At 36.7% G+C, this 18375-nt stretch overlaps 1 protein-coding gene and 1 non-coding gene across 2 annotated transcripts in view; both read left to right on the top strand.

The window, feature by feature from the left end:
* The window catches only part of MTPN (myotrophin), a 55535-nt gene that overhangs the window by 7365 nt on the left and 29795 nt on the right, over positions 1 to 18375 (top strand). The window lies entirely within an intron of this gene.
* Positions 2383 to 2487, top strand: LOC115286116. Its single transcript, XR_003905875.1, has one exon. It is a non-coding gene; the product is annotated as a U6 spliceosomal RNA (small nuclear RNA).

The following is an 18375-nucleotide window of genomic DNA, read 5'->3' on the forward strand; positions in this document are numbered from 1 at the left end:
TCTCTCTCTCTCTCTCTCTCTCTCTCTCTCTCTCTCTCTCTCTCTCCCCCCCACCCCGCCTCCCTCCCTCTCCCTCTCCCTTCCTCCCACCCTCTCCCTCTCCCTCCTCCCCTCTCCCTCTCCCCTCCCCTGCTCTCTCTCTCTCTCTCAAAAAGTAAAAAAGAAAGTAAAATATAGGTTGTAGTAGGTGTTTTCAAGACAGAAAAGCATAAAAAAGACAAAAATTGGTCCATAATTCTATCTAGATAATTCCTGTTAACTTTTAAAAATGAAATTAATTCAGAAACAAATTAAAAACTGCAGCAGTGGGGCACCTGAGTGGCTCAGTCAGTTAAGCATCTGGCTTCGGCTCTGGTCATGATCTCACAGTTTGTGGGTTCGAGCCCTGCGTCAGGCTCTGTGCTGACAGCTAGCTCAGAGCCTGGAGCCTGCCTCAGATTCTGTGTCTTCCTCTCTCTCTGACCCTCTCTTGCTCACGCTGTCTCTCTCTGTCTCTCAAAAATAAATTAAAAACATTAAAAAAAATTTTTTAATATAAAAAAATGCAGCAGCTATGTCTCCTTTCCCACATCTCTGTGAACAAAGTGAACCATTCTTCACAGTTTCACCTAATTTCAGAAAAGCACTGGAAATTTACTTCTCTATTTCCCCACTTAGTAATGATTCTATACATACATACCTTCTGCACTTTGGTTTTTTAAATTCCCTAATAATTTACCTTGGGTTCCACATTCAAATCTATTCAAATCTAAAAACGGTGGAACACCGTTTTCTGTTTTATGGATATACCTTAGTTTATTTGACTAGTGTTCAATGCAAACAGTTTTCCGGTCTATTTGTAACTAAACAGTGCTATTGTGATTACCTGTGAATAAGCTGTGACAGCTTTGAGGCTGTACTGTATCCGTGTTACCCTCCTGAGAAAGTTTTATCAACCCAGGCAGAAATCAGTCAGCACATAAGACTGATAATTCCCCCACAGCACCGGCTGCACCGGCGTCATCACACTTGCTAGTTTTTGCCCTTTGAAGAGGTGAAAAATGATACATTGCTTCCAGTTGCATTTCTTTAATGAGGAAATGCAGCATCAGAACTTCATTAGCATTTGTGTTCTTTTCCCCCAATTTCTTGTGTATTTCTTTTGTTCAGTTTCCTGTAAGGTATTTGGCCTTTTTTTTTTTTAAATTATTGATTTGTATGAGCCCTTTATAAATTAAGGAATTTAGTTTTTTATCATATTTTTGGCAGATATTTTTTCCAGTGTCTTTTGACTTCATCTATTCTGTTCTAGAACAGTCTTTACTTTTTGTGTGGTAAATCTGTCACTTTTCCCCCTTATGTGACTTGGGTATTTCTCCTATTACAGAGATAGATCTCTTTCTTCTCTGTAAGGTTACAGATAAATCTGATCTGATCTTCTCAAACTTTTTTTCCTTTTTTTTTTTTTTTTTTTGGCATTTGAGGCAATTGATCCTCTGTTATTTATTTTGAAGTAAGCCATGAAATAGGCTTACTTTTAACTGTGTTAAAAAACACAGTTTGTTTCCATAGCATTTATTGTGTAATTTTTAATCTGTTCCTGAATTAATCATCTGAACTATTTTCTTCATCATAAACAGAATTCTAATATGTATTTGGATTTCTTGCTTTATTTCTCCCCACACTAAATTGTTTTACTTACTGTAGCTTCGTAATTTAGTATGGAATAGAGCCATTTTCCTCTTACATCCTCTTTAGAATTTTTACAGGAAGGTTCCTTTAAGATTTTTCCTTTATTTCTATTGTCTCAGGGGAAATGGGAGCATTTTTTGAACAACCTTAAACTTAACCCTTACATCTCCATAAGCATTAGATTTTTTTTTTCTAGACATGTAATTTAAAGAACATAATGCTTTAGATTTTAATTCTTTATGAAGCATTGTAGAATCATGGACTTAGTGCAGCATGGGAATATTCTATATCAAAGTGTTTATAACAGTGAAACAGTGAAATTGTGTTTAAGTAATCACAGCTGAATTGATAATTAAGTGTTACTATAGGTACTATAACAAAAGCCACCCTCTAGTAAGAAATATGACTGAAATTAATTTTTTTGCAACTGTATCTTTATTAATAGTTCTGATAAGCTTGGGATGTTAGTTTTTCTTTTTCCTTCCTTGTTTTAGTCTACAAAACATTACAAAGGTGGAGAGGAGCTGTGATTACTGAAAGCAATGAGAGAAGAAACAAAAACATGAGCTGGCCCAAGAAAATGAAGAGCCAAGAGTCATCATATTACCTTAAAGTTCTAGAGGCCCAAACAATAATGAATATGTATGAATGTAACTGTGAGCTTCATGAAAAGTTTAAATTTGGTCCACTTTTCTCTTATTTAAAAAGTACATGCTCGCTTCAGCACGTATACTAAAATTGGAACAATGCTGAGAAGATTAGCATGGCCCCTGTATAAAGGATAACACGCAAATTCATGAAGCATTCCATATCTTAATAAATAAGTAAAAATTAAAAGTCAGACATGTGTAGGATATATATTTTGGAAAGATTTCTACTTGACTATATAAAATAATAAACATTTTGATATGTAGGTCTAAATTCTTGACCTTCTGAAAAATACAGGTATCAAAAAAAGGGGCATTTAGAAGCTAAAACGCTCTCCTTAGGGAATTTGGAATTTCACTGTTGATTGAAATTAAGCCCTCTAACTGTGGTTCTCTTAACTAACTGGATCATTTTGAGTGAGTAAGTTAACTGCTCAGAACCTGCGTTTCCTCAGTTGGGAAAAAATGAGGATATTAAATAAGACCTACCTGATGTATGTAAACTGTGTGCCTTTTTCCCTGGCGTGTGGTGTTCACCATTAAATGGTAAGCCCTTGTTACTCGTAATAGTAACCATACATTTGTTTAGAAGCAAAGCTACTTAAATATCCATCTAGTCCACCTCCTTTATTTGGTAGAGGAGGAAAAATTAGATGTTACAGGACTTGACCCAGATCATACTGCTAATTAGTATTAGGACTTTCATGCATTTTTCTGGAACCAGAAAAGTCTTTTTTTCCCCCACTATATTATGGTATTTTATAATAAAGTACTTTTTACGTTATTACCTCTGGTGGGATATTTTTTGCTCACCCTATCTGCTTAGTAAATTTCTGCTTATTTTTAAGTTCTTGTTCTTGCATAGCATTCCCTGTTTGTGCAGTTAATTCCTCGTTTATGCCAATGTGGTATCTAATATAGATATAGACTCTAATATAGAATCTAGATATCTAATTGAGAACTTTTCCATTGTGTTTACGCTGTAGTGCAGGGTTTCTTAAACTGGAGAGCTATGGGTTCCTGATCTGACTGACAAGTCCCTAGACTTGACTTGAAAAACAGTGGTTAAGAAACTCAGTTCTTGCTCTGTAGAACTCTTGCTCTTGTCTTTAAGTTTTGAATGCTCAGAAAGTTTTGTCTTACTGACTGGTTTTTTAAAAAAAGGTGCCTGTGTAGGAGTGGATCACTTATTACCATTTAGATATTGAATAGTGCTTCTCACACTTGAGAACTTAGAGATTACCTCCCCCCAAAATATTCTGTAGATCCTGATTTAAGGTGCAGTGTTTATGTGGGGCTTTTGTCTGTTTAGGGTGGAGGTTCCCAGAATTTGAAGACCCTTCCCTCCTACATAGTATGAATCTTGGTGAAATGTAAGGCTTGGCTTCTACCACAACAAAAGCCAAAAAGGACAAATAACTTGCTTTTTCCTGCCCGCACTTAGAAATGGGCCCCGAGCCTAGATGGATGCTTTTATCTGGAGCTGGTACAAAGACTCAGGCGCGGTAAGCCACGGAGAGGCCGCAGAAACACCTGCAGCTTCAAACAGGGAAGTAGTGGTGCTTCCATTGTGGCGTCTCCTGTGCCCGGCGATTCTTTGAACATCTTGGTTGTATTTCTTGTTTTTAAGGCTCCTTCATTCCTGTACATTTACTGAGCTTGGTTCTTCAACCTTCACAGTAATTCTGAGAGATACTTTGAATATCTGTTTAATGCATTCCATTTCTGTTAATCATTATGAATTGGTTGCCGCTGCTTGTGATTAAGAACCCCCATATGAATTTTTATCTGCCTCTTCTCCATTATAGTGCTGTGAGCTTGTTGAAGATAAAAATCATCCTGTATTTCCAGTAGTTATCATGTCATTTAGTTTAGTTAAGTTTGGGTTGAATTGGTATTCTAAGAACTAACCCTTCCTTTGTTGTTTCCAAAGTTACTTTACCATATTCCTCTTTGTAGCAGATGTTCTTAGTATAAATGATGTTCCTTCATTTCCTCTCTTGAAAAGAGCTGTTTTCAAAGTCTTTTTTTATTTATTTTGTCTTTTATAGTTACTGTCAAGTTGGTTTCCATGTAACACCTAGTACTCATCTCAATGAGTGCCCTCCTCCATGCCCATCACCCCCTTCCCCTCTCCCCCTCCCCCATCAGCCCTCAGTTTGTTCTTCGTATTCAAGAGTCTCTCATGGTTTGCCTCCCTCCCTCCTCAACTGTTTTCCCCCTTCCCCTCCCCCATAGTCCTCTGCTAAGTGTCTCCTATTATTCAAAGCCTTTGTTTTAAATTCAGTAAGTTTCGCCCAGCCCAGCTTTTCCACACTATTACAAGAGTTGTGGAAAACAGTAATAGTGACCATAGTTGTGCAGCCATAACACCACCTTCCACTTGTAACCTCTCGTGGCTGTCACTTTAGAATTTCAGTGGAGAATTTTTAAAACCATGCAGTCTGAGTAAAAGTGGAGGTAGTTTTTGCTTGTTTTCTTGTGAGGAATAGAGTCATCATTGCCTTTTCATTGGTATTAATGAACAAATATTAAAATATATACTTAATGCCATGTTACTTAAAACAATATAAAAACACATGGACCATCAAGCCAATAAAATTGAAAGCATTGTAGCTGCAAGCTAATTCCTTGGAAAATATCTTTATTATTTATTTTAAAGCTCTCTTTAGAAGAGTAATTATAATTATACTTCACTTTGCATGCCAACAGACCTGGGTTTGACTGTCAACCCTACTGCGTATTAACCTTGACCAAATTGTTTAATTCCATTAACCTCTGCTTTCTGATCTGCAAATAGGGATTATAATAATAACCAATTCAGATGTTTTATCTAATTTTTAAAAGAGATGGTGAATGTAAAATTCAGCAAAGCAGTATGTAACAGATGGTAACTGCATAGTGAGTGTCGGCTATTTGTGTTGTTTTTATGTAGATCCGTTCCTAAGAGTCTTAGGCCAAGGCTCTCTTAGACTTTGAGCTATACAGTCTCTGTCATCAGTATTTATCTCGCAGCTATGCAAAAGCAGCCATAGATGATACAGAAGCAAATAAGCATGTCCGTGTTCCACTAACACTTTATTTACAAAAACAGGCGCAGGCTGGATTTGGCCCATGGGTCAGAGTTTGCTCATCCCTGTATAACACCAATGTTAACAAAAACTGGCTTAGCTCATAAACTAAATTTTATTTCTTTTCAAGATTTTGAGATCTAAAATAACATGTATGATGAAACGTATGACTTATTTTGGGGCTTAACATTTCCAAAAATATGATTCAGAAATCTTTCTGGTGTAGAGATACTGAAGGAAGAATAAGACCTGGAAAAGCCACATGTAGATAAGGGGATGAGAAAGAAAGTTGAATGAAATTCTCTAAAAGAAAAAGCAGAGTCTTGATAGTAAATATGAACCTTAGGCAAGAAGCCTAGAATTATTCTGAAGATTAAGAATCATTGCTTGTATACATGCAGCTAAGAACTGATTGAGATCATTAAACTGAAAGGGAGTTCTGCTAAATATTTTTGGTTATCAAAGGTCATCCTTCACCAGAATGTTCCAGAATTATTCTCTTGCCAGTCCCATAACCTCACTTGACTTTTCAAACTCTAGAAGTGAAAGAGAAGCCTAGTTGGTACAGTTTTCACTGATTCGTTCAAAATTCATTCAGCAGATACCATTAAGCACATATAGTATCAGTAAGTATAAAACCTAGAATAGTGAATATTTCTGAGGATCTATTTTCTTCAGCAGGTTCATTTAAAAGACTGTACAGGATAAATAAGATAGTTGTATGGGTTTTGAATAAATTATTTTCCTATTTAAAACATGACATGCAAATAAAACTTAGAAAGCAACTGTACAAATGTGTTAAGAAATTCTGTGACTGTATAAAAATAGTAGACTGCTGTAAGAGCCAAGTAGCAGCCATATTTGGTTGCAATATAGTGGAGAATCAGGGCTATAGAACATCAGATTCAAAATGGGAGATAATGGGGTGCTGGGTGACTCAGTTAAGCATCAGCTCAGGTCATGATCTTGTTGTTTGTGAGTTTAAGCCCCACGTCAGGCTCTGTGCTGACAGCTCAGAGCCTGGAGTCTGCTTCAGATTCTGTGTCTCCCTCATTCTCTGCCTCTTCCCTGCTCACATTCTGTCTCTATCTCAAAAATAAACAAATATTAAAGTTGTTTTAAATGAAAGGTAATGGGCACAGAATGCCTTCTTTTTGAGTACTTACCCTGTGCAAGGTATGGTCCCACATAATAAATTGATATAGATACACATGTAATTGAACCTGACATCTACCCAGGTAGGCTTTATCTCCATTTTGTAGTTAGAGAAATGAAAATGAAGCAACTTGCCTGAAATCCTACAACTCATGAGTGGAAGGACGGGATTTGATCTGACTCATCCAAAAGAGTACTTTTTCCATCATTTGCACTGAAATTTTTCAGAGCTACCAGTGAAATACATAGGTGGAAAAAAATTGAAGATTATTACAGTAGGTTAATGCACTGAGGTGGAACCACCAAAAGATAAGTAGGAACATAGAAGTTTCAACTGATAATTAGAAATACAAGTTTCACAACTGAAAAGAACGCCCAAAATTGGACATAGAGGGTCCCCATCTTTTATTCAAAATCAGTAAACACAAATGAGGAGCAAGACATATCTTCACTAAAATGATTATGAAGTTTTTTTATTTTTAAGTCGGTATGCTTATGGGCAAAATTATAGCACATGAAAATAAAAAGTTATGCATTACATTTGCACTTAAATTTGTCTCTGGTTCATATTTTATTTAATTTTCATTAGTTCTATGTGATACTGGTAAGTAACTAAGAGTCCTAAATTAAGAATCCCAGAGACAGAAAAACATAGCTATTTATATTAACTCTGCTAAAAATACAGTACTTTGGGGCACCTGGGTAGGTCAGTCAGTCAGGCGTCCGATTCCTGATTTAGACTCAGGTCATAATCTCACTGTTCATGAGATCAAGCCCCGCATGACAGTGAGGAGCCTGCTTGGGATTCTCTCTCCCTCTTTCTCTGCCCCTTCCCACATGTGCTCTCTCTCAGAATAAATAAACTTTAAACCAAAAAAATTAAAACACAGGACTTTGTTTTATTTTATAGTTCTCATCCTTAAGTTATATGTGTTTTCTTTGTTTTTTTGCTGTGAACGGGTTCTTATTTAAAAAAAAATTTGATGCCAAATTATCAGGCATCATTACCATTGAATTTTCTTACCATTACTACTGTTTGTAGTGATGTCAGTGAAAATAACCCTTAGTAGGTAACCTGTCTGGGGTGACTGATCCTGATAACTTTGAGAGGGTGATCACTTTGGTCAGGATCATCTGAGTGAGGGTTTTAACTAGTAATAAGGAACTATTCTTCAAAACAGATTTAAAATATTTCCTGTGGGTGCATTACGGCATATTTGCTAAATAAGTGCACATTAAATAAATGATTATTATGGGTATTATTACTGTTTATTACTTTGATGAGTTCATATTTGTAATATTGAAAGTTTGTTGCATTTGCGGTGGCAGACCTCTCCTGTTAGTTAACGTTAAAGAAAATATGTAGAATTATGAGTAAGTTGATTATATATTTCTCAGACCTACTTTTCTGTTGTGCCATCTACCTGTATAATCACCTTTTTTGTTTGCTTTGCTCCTCAGTGGTAAATTATAGATGTGAATCCATTGCTATGTTGAATTTATAACCCTGGTACTTTTTATCTATTAATGTCACCACCAGTGCGGTAATATATGATTTTTTTTTCTTTTGGCAAAGTTATATCCTAACGCAAGGACTTTTAACTTCAAAGTACAGGGAAGAGAGGACAGAGGAATAATTGTAGGAAAGGAGGGGCCATAGCACTCATTCAATTTCCTAAAGACTGTGTCATTATAAAAATACTAAACAGCATAGTCTTAAGGAAATTCTGAACTCCGAGTGAGGAAAGATAATAAATACTTAGCTGTAACTGGATTACTGGGGACTGAACAATATGGAATTTGCTAAATTTAATAGTTTCACAGCATTCTACTATCAGTTAGGTGTCCAGTATTAACCTACATGCTGCGCTACAAAATGGTCACACATATGCTAATTTAGTCTACTCTTTGTCAAGTAGTTTTTGAGGACACTGGTTTCTTGTGACAGAACAGTATGTGCTCATCCCTTAGAACTCAGGTGCAGCAACATGTCAGTGTCTCGGAGATCAAAGGAAGCAAACTGCTAGTTTCTCTTCTCCTGAAAAAGTCCTAAAAAAAATGTCTCTGCAGGAGTCAAATGACCGTTTCATTTGGAAATATAAAGAATGCTATCTCAGTCTGAATATGTATTATTCAGGTGAACCTAATGTGTGGTAGAGGCCCGTAAGAAGTGCTGGATCTAGTAAATATCTCCCAGCCACACTTCTGAAAAACATATAAAAGGTTTGCTATTAAGGACAAGAAATCTGAAATTTTTAAAAGTATATACATATTTAAAATATGTTTTTATTTCATATTAAAGCTATTTAGGAGAGTAGATAAGGCAAATTTTGAAAAAAATCTGGGAAAATCTAGTGATAGGAAGATTGAGAGATGTAGAAAAATAGAAACACTAAGTAAACTACACCAAGTAAACTGACCTACTCTGGTTGGACCGTAGATGTTAGACATTGAGCCCTGCATATCACAGACCCCCTTGAAACTTTTTTAGTGTCCCCTGTTCCTAACCTGTTGTCCTTTCTTTGCCTTAAACTTCCAGAAGCTATCCTTACAGTGAAGTAGTATTAGCAGTCCACCAGAAGTTTACTCTCTGGACCCCTTAAGTGATGAAAATAACAATATCCCTAGACTATAGGTAAATCAAAACAAAGATGTAATACTTGCCCTGTGTTACAAGTAAACTTAATGAGAGGCCCCTGGGTGGCTCAGTCGGTTAAAAGATACCTTGAAAGATTGTTTTTATGGGTAAGGTAAATGAATGTTGAAGAAATTTTAAATGGTGTGCCCAGGGTAACCAGGCTAGTAAATGTCAGAGCCAAGATTTGCCTCTAGATCTGTTGGATTCTATAAACCACTCATTCCATTACATGAATATGAATATTTTTGAAACGCTGAGGGAATAGAGAAATGGAGTTTCAGTTTTTGTTTTGTGTGACTTAGTGCAAACCTGTTGTCAAAAGAGAAAGTTTTGGAACCACAGTGACTGTACAGCTTGGGCTATGTGAGTTACAGCTGATACTTCACCCCATGAGCTTGTCTTTTTTATTCACTTCTGTACGTTTCTACCATGTAGAATAATGTGTAGCTCTTAGTGGGAGCTTATAAATATTTGTTGAACAAATGACCAAATAAATGGCTAGTGAATGAAAAAAATCTTTAAAGTAAACTTGAAGGTCTTAGAAAAGGTCTAGCGCTGTGCATGTAACGGTAGGAGTTTATATAGCTTGCAGCTGTTCTCTGTCCAAAAGATGAACTCAACATCAGGTTAAGGAGTATCAGCTTGAGCCGAAGTCAGTGGCAAGATTTGGAGTCTAAATGGCAGGAAGAGTATTCACATTCTGACCAGGAAAGAAAGAGTTAACAGAGACAGAAACCAGGTGAACCAGTTCACCTTCATCTTGGCATTAGCAAACTGACTGGAGGCTGTGACACTGGCTTGAGATTTAACTCTTGTCACCCAGTATACTAGGGATGTTTTGTGTCCTTAAATGCTGTTAACTGCTTCTTAGGTATAATATGGAAGATAAGGAGATCACGTAGATGCTGGGCCGCTTTGAGTTAATCATGTAAATAATCATTTCAAGCTTCATAATTAAAAAATAGTTTAAGTCATTATAAGACTTCGTTACCTTTGATGTTACCTTTGGTTTTGTTTACAATGAAAGATGAATTCAGCGCCTGCTTTGACTCCTGGACTCTGACTCAAAATATTTAGACTTATTGTTTAAATAAGCTTGGAGATTTCTGCAGTTGGTTCTGAAAATGTTGTGTTTTGTTGTTAATTCTTGTTCATTCTGAATACTTCTTTTTATATTTTGGACACGTTTGTGAAAAATTCTTTTTTTTTTAATGTTTATTTTTAGTGTTTTATTTTATTTTATTTTTTATTTTGAGAGAGAGAGACAGTGTGAGCAGGGGAGGGTCAGAGAGAAAGGAAGTCACAGAATCTAAACACAGGCCCCAGGCTCTGTGCTACCTGTCAGCAGAGAGCCCGACACAGGGCTCAAACCGTGAGATCATGACCTGAACCAAAGGCAGCCACTTAACTGACTGAGCCACCCAGGTGCCCCCTAATGTTTATTTTTGAGAGAGCACGAATGGGGGAGGGGCAAAGAGAGAGGGTGACAGAATCCAAAGCAGGCTCCAGGCTCTGAGCTGTCAGCACAGAGCCCAACATGGGTTTACCCATGAACTGTGAGATCATGACCTGAGCCAAAGTCAGACGCTTAACGGACTGAACCACCCAGGCGCCCCTGTGGGTACAATAATCCTGTAATTATTATTAAGGAATTAATCAGGAGAGAGAGAAAGGAGGAGAGAGAGGGGGAGTGTGTGCGCGTGTGTGTATACATATGAATACTGGCTTTTCCCTCAGAACTCTTAAATGAACTCTCATTATTGATTTACACAAAACTAGAAAAATAGACCTTCAAATTTGAAATTTTAAATATTTTCAAAGTCTAATGTGAAGTAAAATACTGACCTTTTTGTAAGTTTATTTATTGTGAGAGAGGCAGAGAGAGTACAAGTGGAGAGTACAAGGGGTGGAGAAAGAGGGAGACAGAGAATCCCAAGCAGGCTCTGTGCAGTCAGCTTGGACCCGGAGGCGCAGGGCTTAATCTCAGGAACCTGTGTGGTAATGACCTGAGCGGAAATCAAGAGTTGGATACTTAGCTGACACAGCCACCAGGCACCTCAGTAATTGACAGATTTTTTAAAATCATGTAATCTATTACTTTAACTAGCCATTTCACAAAAGCTGTGGTATTCCACAGCTTTGGGTCTATCCATAAGTAATATTCTTATCTTTAATATAATTTATTATTTTAACCTTTATTTTCAAAATAGTAATTCTAGTATAAAGCTCTTTGTTTCATTGGTAATTTAGGACATTCGCTGTTGAATTGGTTGTGTGTTATTTTTGTTCGTTCTTTTGGTTTTTTTGTCCTGGTTTGTGTTTATACGAAAGCTTTTGATATTAATTTTTAGTTATTGTGTTGGGATTCAACTTGGTCATATATTAATGTTTTATTAATTTTTTAGAATGTGTGCCTGATACATTTTTGCCCATTCGTTTATTTTTCGCACCTTCTCATATTTTGTTTTTAGGTGTGTCTCTCAAGTAGCAGCTTCTATTTGGATTTTTGTTTGCCTTTCTTTTCGTTAACGTTATTTAACAAAATCCAAGATTCATTCTTTATCTTAAAAGAAAACCTGATCTACTTGCCTTTTTTATGGATTAAAACCCTGCAAATTACAAATCTGGTTATTCAGAGTTGGGTATTTGGCAAATAATTTTTTGAAAATGAAGTTAGTGAGACTGTCAGTTCAAGGAAAACAGCTAATAGTTTTTTATAGCCAGTGATAAAATTCAAGCCTTAAAAGAAAATTCAAATTTTGGAACATTTATATCTGCAGTTTTGAGCTTGACAGCTTCCCAGTCCTTAGACTTGACTAATAAGATTGAAAGTGTCATCAATGAATGTGACTGTTTTGATATTAAAGAAAGAAATGTGTCAACATTTGGAAGATCTACATCACTCAGTAAACCAGTATTTTCTAAATGACCAATGCATGACATTTCAAAATCATGCACATATAAAAGGTCCATTCAAATTGTAAATAAACTGATGGATTTTAAGAGTATGAAGTCCACTGATAAAGTGTCGGGTTCCACATTGTCAGTAATTTCTAACAGACCAGAACTTGTTGAGTTTCAGTGGAGTGTCAGAGAAAACCCATAACTGACTGAAAAGGTTGTTAAAAGCCTGTTGAATTTTTAACTTGTTCAACTATGTATCTGTGAGAAACCACATTTTCTTCATATATTTTGGCCAAAACAATATGTCAAAACAAACTGAATATGGAAGCACATAAGAGAAGGCAGCTGTCCTCTGTTTTAACATTAAAAAGATTTGCAAGAAAAAGAATTTAATGCAGTGTCACTCTTCATTTTTTGGGGGAGAAGGAGAAGAAGAATATAGTTATTTTTTATGTTTAAGAATCTCATATATGTAACATGCAGTGTGTTTCTTTTTGTTATTTCTAAATGTATTAGTATTTAAAAGGTTTTCTACTTTAATTTCTAACGTGATCTATAACCGTAGATATGACCATTATAAACAAAACCACTTTGGGATGCTGAGGCTGAAGTGCTGGAGACCTCACCGCACTGGGAGCCTTCCTTCCTCCTCCGACCCTCCGGGGAACACCAGCAGTGGTGTGTTTTCTGATCTGCTGGGACCCAAGGCTGCCTTTGCCTTCACCCGTGTTGATGTGCTTGGTGCGGAATGCATGAGTCATAATTTATTCTCTCAACTGCAGATCAGGGATTCTCAGCCTTCTGCCTACCTTCAACATGTTTAAAGGACACCCTGTACATCTCCCATTAGTGTTGGTGTCAGTAACTCTCCTCAGAGGGTTACCCCTGATCCCAGGTCCTCTCTGGATGTCATTACTATAGTTTCTTCCTCTTGTCCTCTGGAATTCAGTGTTGTAGAGAGAAAACCAGGCTAGTTTAATTTTCTTTGGAGTTACTGTTTTTTTTGTTGTTGTTGTTGTTGTTGTTTTTTTTACTTTTTCTGTTTTTGTTTTTATCCTTGTAAAACAGAAATTGTGAAACTGTTGCTGGGCATGAGTGGAGTGGGGATGTTCTATTGAATTCTGTCCGTACCACAGTGGGCTTTTACAATCTGCAGATCTGCGGGCTCAGATTTTTTTTTTTTTTTTTTTTGAGCTCAAAAATGTTTACTTTTATAAACTCTTTCGGTTCCTTTTGTTCTATGTATCATTTATAGATTTTTACTTTACTGTCATATCGTTTTAATCACTTTCATTTATGCCTCAGTATTCTGGGAGAGTTTCTTAAGCTTACAGTTTTCTTAATTGAGAGTTGGTAGGGTTGCCCAGCTCTCCTGACATTAGTGCAGATTTTAATCTTGAAATTGCAGTTTTAATTTTTTTGCTATGTTTCTCTTTCTCAACCAGCTTCCTATTTCCATCATCCTGGATCTCATTTTGTTCACTGTGCATGTTTGCTTGTTTTCTTCATAAGATACCTTTTTCATTGACACAGTGTCTTTTGGATTTCATCTTGATCATTCTGTGAGGGCTCTCTGAAATTAAATTTCTTGAGTCTTCAATAAGATTTTTCTTTTGCTATAGTTTTCTTATAATTTTTATCCTCCCGCCCCCATATTGTTTTTCTTCTGTTACTTACCCTTTAAAGGGGGAAGCTGTCCAGACTGAGGGTGTGCAGACACATAGGAAATGAGGACTGTCCTGACCACACATGTCACCTATCTTATACTAGAAGGAGTCTAGTTTCTGGTGGCTCTGTTGGCCTGATGGGTTATCTTTTATAATCTCTCTTGCCTAATTCTAAAACACTACTTAAAAAATTCTAACTTTAGGCAGGGATGTGCCTTTGGTCTCTCTGTGACTCTGTCTCCACATAAAGTGGTTGATCCTTCATGGACAGAGAACTAGTGGATCACTTTTGTTTTCCTCTAACAGAAGTGGATTCTGCCACTAAGAAGAGACCGTGGGGGAAGAGAAACTTTTAATAAACCTTTTCCCACAGGGAATAAATGACTGAACAAGACTGTGATTTTTTTTTCTCTCTCTTGTAAAAGAAATCAAGAAGCAGTCAGTCCAAGCCTGGTGGCTCCGTGGTCATGAGGTACTCAGGCTCCTTTTCCCATAAGGCACTTACGCTCCTCCATCCGTAGTCACTTCTGTCCTCAGGATCACCTCATGGTACAGAATGGCTGCTGGATTTCAGCCACCATTCTCTCATTCAAACAGGAACAGGAGGAGAAGTATATCTTCCAGTAAGTCTTTGAGGCATCATTCAACTTGTGTTCTCACCTGTTGGCTACTCCTATGAACTGAGTTGCTGGGAAATGTGTGGTAGCTGGGCACATTGCCAACTTAATAGAGTCAGAATTTGTTGATAAGAAGGATAGAATGGGGATGGAAGAGGCAGTATCTTTGCCGTGGTGGCATTATGGTATGGTAACATGTAAGTAAATCCCCAGGGCGTGCTTCAGCAACCCTGTTGTTCATGTAGGTGGCCAATACACTGGGTTTTCTAAGCTTTTTTGAGTTACCTTTCTCTGTTTGTTTTCACAAAAGTTGAAGCAGGCACACCAGGAGTGTGTCCCTGAGAATGTGTTACTTATACTGGAGGTCACTTTGTTTTCCTTTTTAAGTTTGTGGACACAACTTAGATGAAGTGAGAACTTTCAGACATTTAGTGCTAGCATTAGGGTTTAAATGTGTTCCTAATGGTTTAACTTATTTACTATTTTCATTACATTGTGGTAACCATGAGTTACCAGAGTGGGGTAACCATGCCAAAAAAGAAAATATGGAGTACTCTGATTTAATTTAATATGTGCAGGTCTTAGTTTCAGTGAATTTCACCATTTTATGTTCTCCAACTTTAGTATAATATAATTCTGTACTACACATTCTAGTATTTTAGTTTCTGTTGTAAAAACCACGCATAGGCCATACCTGTTCAGTGTTACCTAAAGCACATAATCAGCCTTCCCCTTTTCACCGAGGCACAGTGGTAAGTCTTCCTGGCTCCCCCTTTGTGACCCAATTTCAGATGTTAAAATACAGGAAAATATGTGCTTTCGAATTGATGGAATGTGATATTATGTTCTATAAAATAAGAACTTTAATAGTATAGGGTATTTGGTGTTAATCTACATGTCCAGGATTAGGAGTATATTTAGGTAAACTGGGGCATATCTGCTTAACAGAATATTATGTAGCTTTCAAGAAAGATAGCCAGATATCTAACATGATAAATAATAAGTAGTGTGATTATACCTTTTTTTTAAGTAACTACTTTCACAGGAAAAACATAAACCAGAGCACAGCAAGGTAGTAATCAGGGTTGTATTTTAGATGGCAGGACTCACTAGAAGAAAGATCTCTAATTTTTCCAAATTTTATCTAATGAACGTTACTCCTTTTTAAGTGTATTTGTGGTGGTCAGGGGTTGTTTGTAACACTTACGAAGGACTCAATTAGAAATAAATCCTGCTATGCTAATTTCCTTTTCTTTTGTAGATCCTAGACAGTTCGATTAAGCAAATCTCAAACATTTCATTGAAAGTTTTATGTTTTAACGTTATGCTTGGATGAATGATGATAAAGGATGGTTGGATAAGAGTGTAATGAACTAGATTCAAGACTGTTTGAATGGCGGTGGTATCTAAATGCGCTATTTCTTTATGTAGCAAACTGAAAGAAGTTTCCTGAATACTGGTGGGGCTCATTCCTCAGTCTTTTCTCATTTTCTAATAAATGTCTCAGTCACATGATGAATGAAGATAGGTCAGGTACAACTAGATTGCGGGGGGGATCAGAACTTACAAACTACTTTTAATAAGAATCTAGAAAGAACTTGGCAGCCTGGAAAACTAAGGTGACCATTATAAGATTAAATTTAAGAGCAATTAATATAATGTCTCTACGTGTATACTCAGAAAATCAGTAACTGAAGGTCAGGATAACAACAAATCATACAAAAAGATTTCACTTTAGTTATAATGTGATATGGCTGCTAAACATAATTGGTATATTATGCTTGGTCCATGTGTCCATAAGGATAGAATTAGAACTGGTAAACACTCGATTTTCAGCATTTTAATAGGAATGAGCTAATCAGTAAGATCTTGAGTTGCCTTTCCTGAGAGAGGTTCAGTTGTAGATTGGCCATACACAGGCACAGATTCAAATACCAAGTGACTGCTTGGGTTGGATGACCTTCAGTCCTTTCCAACACTGAGACTCTGACTTTCAGATGCACTAATAATATTTTTGAAATCCCTCTTTGTGGAATGATAGTTGTTATGATAAGCAGCAAGTTCCATGTGACAAAAGTGGTATAAATGCACTAATTCATTAAAATGAACTGTTAGGCACAAGTTGACCATAGACATCATAGGCAGTATATAGAAATAAGGCATTGTCCTTTTTTTAATGGTGCTCTCATTGAAGTATGTAAATAATAAATACGTAATTAAGGGATGGTAAATATAGTAAGAGACGTCAACAAGAACTTTGAGGATTAAAGGAGGGAATCGTATATCAAGAGTATCAGGTAAAAGTTTTATAAGAGAAAAATAGGTCATGGAGAATAAGTGGAATTTCAGCATATCTGGATATGAATGGAAGTGGGGTAACCATGCCAAAGAAAGACAACAACGTGACGTTTCCCAGAAGTGGGAAGGCACTGCGTTGGGAGCAGTGTATAGATGAAGTAAAACAACCAGAATGGCAAGTTTAGTATTGAATGGAAAATGACTTGAGTGTCATGCTGAGGGTTTTCTGTTCCACAAAGGGGAGTAGTTAAAATGTTTTGAGTGAAGGAGTGGCAATGATCGGTCTTACTTTTTAGGAACATTGGTTTACTTGATTCACGTATGCTGAATTGTTGATTGTGGAGACACTGGGTAGAAAGCTATTCAAATGAGAACTATTGAGGCCTCTGTTAATATTAATAAAGGCATTTGTCATTATTGAGTGCTCACTATGTGCCAGGAACTTTACATTATTTCAGTGAAGACTCAAAAATGTCGTGTGACCCGTACTTTTCCAAACACCTCCTAGATTTCTGGGAGGAAATTTTTATGGGAAATCCATACATCGTAATAATTTCTCCAGGCATATTCTTTTGTATACACATGTACTGCATTTACCCACACTCTCCAAATCAATGAATGAATACGGTTTTGTCTTAATATAGCATTTTATAACCTATCATAATCATTTAGCAATCACAACAAATATTGAGATTGAAAAGTACCATATTTGGCATTGTGGTAGAAATAAGTGGAAGACGTAGTCTCTTGATTCCTAAGGTAGGCATAGACCCACAGTTCCACTTTTTTGTACCATTAGCATGCCCAACTGGGAACATGGTTTCTTAATAAATACTAGTTGATTTATTTTTTTTAATGTTTATTTATTTTTGAGAAAGAGAGAGACAGAGTATGAGTGGGGCAGGGGCAGAGAGAGAGAGAGAGGGAGACCCAGAATCTGAAGCAGACTCTAGGCTCTGAGATGTGAGCACAGAGCCTGACACGGGGCTTGAACTCAAGAATGATGAGACCATGACATGAGCCAAAGTCAGACGCTCAACCAACTGAGCCACCCAGGCGCCCTGCTAGTTGATTTATTGATATTAAAGATAGAACTAGACTGTTACACCAGTCATTTTCTAGACAGGTAAGAATTTATCAGAATAACAGAGGCTCTTAGTTATTCAGAACATTGATACTTAAGAAATGAAGCATAGTTATCTTTCACAAATGCCAGTAAAGCCATTTAATTTTTAAAATGTTGGAAAGCCTGTCCAATGTCCAGCCCTAAAATGTCATGCTTTAGCATTGGAATCAATGATATTATAGTAATTAAGTTCTCCTCTTAATATAGGCTCACCAGTGTATTGACATAAACTAGTCATGCATTATCACTTTCTTAAATTCTAAGAATAATTCTGTTTAAGGACCAAGGTAGAATCAGAGAAGGTAGCCTGCAGTTGTTAGAATATAGAGTAATCTTAAAACTCTTCTTGGGTTCCATTTGATTTAGAATTTCACAGACTTTTTCCTCCACTATAATCTAAACCCCCGTATTTGAGAGGCACCAGGAATGAGCCTATTCTAAAGCAGTTCATAGTCATTAACATGGTTCTGGATAGACTGTATTTAATTTAAACTCTCGCCAGAAAATATTATGAAGTAGAGGGGCGCCTGGGTGCCTCAGTTGGTTAAGTGTACAACTTCGGATCAGGTCATGATCTCATA

Source organism: Suricata suricatta, chromosome 2, assembly GCF_006229205.1.
Source record: "Suricata suricatta isolate VVHF042 chromosome 2, meerkat_22Aug2017_6uvM2_HiC, whole genome shotgun sequence".
Classification (NCBI taxonomy): domain Eukaryota; kingdom Metazoa; phylum Chordata; class Mammalia; order Carnivora; family Herpestidae; genus Suricata; species Suricata suricatta.